The 2903-nt window shown below is 47.7% G+C and overlaps 1 pseudogene; it reads left to right on the forward strand.

Annotated features, from left to right (window-relative positions):
- Nucleotides 1-834: 834 nt before the first annotated feature.
- On the forward strand, nucleotides 835-2201 carry LOC123424959 (annotated as a pseudogene).
- Nucleotides 2202-2903: the final 702 nt, after the last annotated feature.

Raw genomic sequence — 2903 nt, forward strand, 5'->3', positions numbered from 1 at the left:
CAACCCTGCCACCATCTCTTTAGCCCCGATTGGTAACACAAACCGGCATTAAAGCCTAGCCTCATGAACCGGGACCAGTGGCAGCATTAGCCCTGGTTCAAAACGAAACGAGACTAATGCTTCGAAACAAAGACCTATTTTTACTAGTGATGGAGGCATTATAACAATACGGATGGCCAGGCCTGCAATTTCATAATAGATGCTTCACAAATAATCTATTATTTCGTGAATCGAACAATACTACAAGAATGATCATGGACTAACCCAGACAAATTTATCCCTCTTCCAGTCTTCTGATCCTTGTTGCCGCTGCCACAAGTTGTATTGTTCAGGCTATTCTTATTGAAAGGATATGCCCGGCTTCGCTGTATGACCTACTCCCTCCGTTCCTAAATATAAGTCTTTTTAGAGGTTTCATTAAAGAACTATATACGGATGTATATAGACGTATTTTAAAGTATATATTCACTCATTTTGCTTCGTATGTAGTCCATTAGTAAAAAAATTTAAAAGACTTATATTTAGGAATGGAGGGAGTAGACAATATCTGATTCCCCAGCTAACACCACTATGTTGAATTAATGATAGGTAACATGTACATACATACACATGGGTTACATTTCCGTACACAACACTCTACACATATTGACCGTTGAATACTGCACTAATCTCATCGCTTTATTGTGTGGCATCCGCTTATCCGATAGAAACCCGAACAGCTAGAAAAACCACTCTCAACTAGCTGCTCTATAAATATGTACTGACCACGCTCCCCCCAAAAAAAATGTACTACCACCCAAGAGAAGGTATACTCCTTTTAAAATTGAGTGCGATATGGCGGCTTTATTGCTCCTCAAACAACCTTGTCGACCGGCGGCAAGGACATGGACGACAAGAACAAGGAATGATACAGCTCTCCAGCCGGTGACCAGCATCACCTACCTGTACGTACATACAGATGTTCTACTACTACTTCAGGGTAACACATGGATGAATAATTCGATAGTATGTAAATGCATGCAATTCAACTGACCTTTCGCTCGCTGAATTCTACCGCAGGCGCACTGGCCGGAGCGCCGCCGGTGCGGTTAAGCTCGAGGAGGGGGGCACTGACGACGAGTGGCTTGCGTACCTGGAGCCGGCGAAGCTAGAGGTGTTCGACCAGCTGGAGCCTTGGGCGGAGGCGAACGTGGTGCCGCTCCTTAAGCCCGCGGAGGTGGCGTGGCAGCCGTCGGACTTGCTGCCGGACCCGGCGTCGCTGGGCGCCGACGGCTTCCACGCGGCATGCTGCGACATCCGCGCCCGCGCGGCCTGCCTGCCCGACGCGCACCTGGTGTGCCTCGTGGGCAACATGGTGACGGAGGAGGCGCTCCCGAGTTACCAGAGCATGGCGAACCGCTTCGAGGCCGTGCATGATCTCACAGGCTCCAGCGGCACCGCATGGGCGCGCTGACCAGAGGCTGGTCCGCCGAGGAGAACCGGCACGGCGACGTGCTCAATAGGTACCTCTTCCTCTCCGGCCGCGTCGACATGCCGCAGGTCGAGAGGACCATCCACAACCTCATCAACTCCGGCATGGTCCTCAAGGCCGCGCGGAGCCCCTACCACGGCTTCATCTACGTCGCCTTCCAGGAGCGCGCCACCTCCATCTCCCACGGCAACATGGCTCGTCGCGCGAAGGAGCACGGCGACCTGGCGCTCGCGCGCATATGCGGCGCCATCGCCGCCGACGAGAAGCGGCACGAGCTGGCCTACACGAGAATCGTGGGGAAGCTGTTCGAGGTCGACCCGGACGGCGCCGTGCGCGCGCTGGCCTACATGATGCGCCGCCGGATCGTCATGCCGGCGTCCCTCATGAACGACGGCCGCGACGGCGACCTCTTCGCGCACTACGGGGCTGTGGCCCAGCAGGCCGGCATTTACACCGCCTCCGACTACCGTAGCATTTTGGAGCACCTGATAAAGCAGTGGGGAGTGGAGGAGTTGGCGGCGGCGGGACTCTCCGACGAGGGAAGGCGTGCGCGGGACTACGTGTGCGCCCTGCCGCAAAAAATCCGTATGTTGGAGGAGAAGGCCCACCAGCGCAGCGCTCAAAAAGCCCAGCCCATAAAATCTGCCTCGTTTAGCTGGATCTTTGATAGGCCCGTCAGAATCACTATGGCCTAATCAAAATATGTATTACATGGACGCCTCTATATCTTACGTTCAGCAAGAGTGTAGGAACCCTCGCTTGGTAGCGCGAGTTGGCCGGACAAGCACGTCGAAACAACAGAACTGATTTTTATTTTTATTTATCTTTGTGTTTTATCTTTTTTGTTTATATTTCTGAAATATTCTAAATAAATATATTATCAAATCACTCTACATATAAAATTGAAATAATATTAAACAACTAAAACTGTTGTTAAATGTGTATAGAGAAAATGTTTATGATGTATACGGAAATGTATACAAAAATGTGAATGAAATAATTTGATGGTTTACTTACAAAATATTAATCAAGCTTTTAGAAAAAACAGTTGAAAAATGTTAATCAAGCATTAGGAAAATGTGTCCTAAGAAAATATTTATCATGTATACACAAGCAATAATCCTACACCTACGAAACGTGGTTTTGCAACTTAACTTTACAATCTAATTCTCCAGCCCCTCGCCATTTTTTTCTTCCAATCTAATGACAACAAATCAGCGATGCGCTAACTTTACCTAAATACGTATGTAGCTGTAGCAAAACCCATACACAAATTGCATACAAAAAAATGTGGACGAAACAATTTGATCATGCATTTAGAAAATGTTAATCAAGAATTTGAAAAAAATGGTTTACAAGTGATTGAAAAATGTTAATCAAATATTTAAAAATGGTAAATGTGTATACAAACAATGTTGATCATGTATTAAAA

This window comes from Hordeum vulgare, chromosome 2H, assembly GCF_904849725.1.
Source record: "Hordeum vulgare subsp. vulgare chromosome 2H, MorexV3_pseudomolecules_assembly, whole genome shotgun sequence".
Lineage (NCBI taxonomy): Eukaryota > Viridiplantae > Streptophyta > Magnoliopsida > Poales > Poaceae > Hordeum > Hordeum vulgare.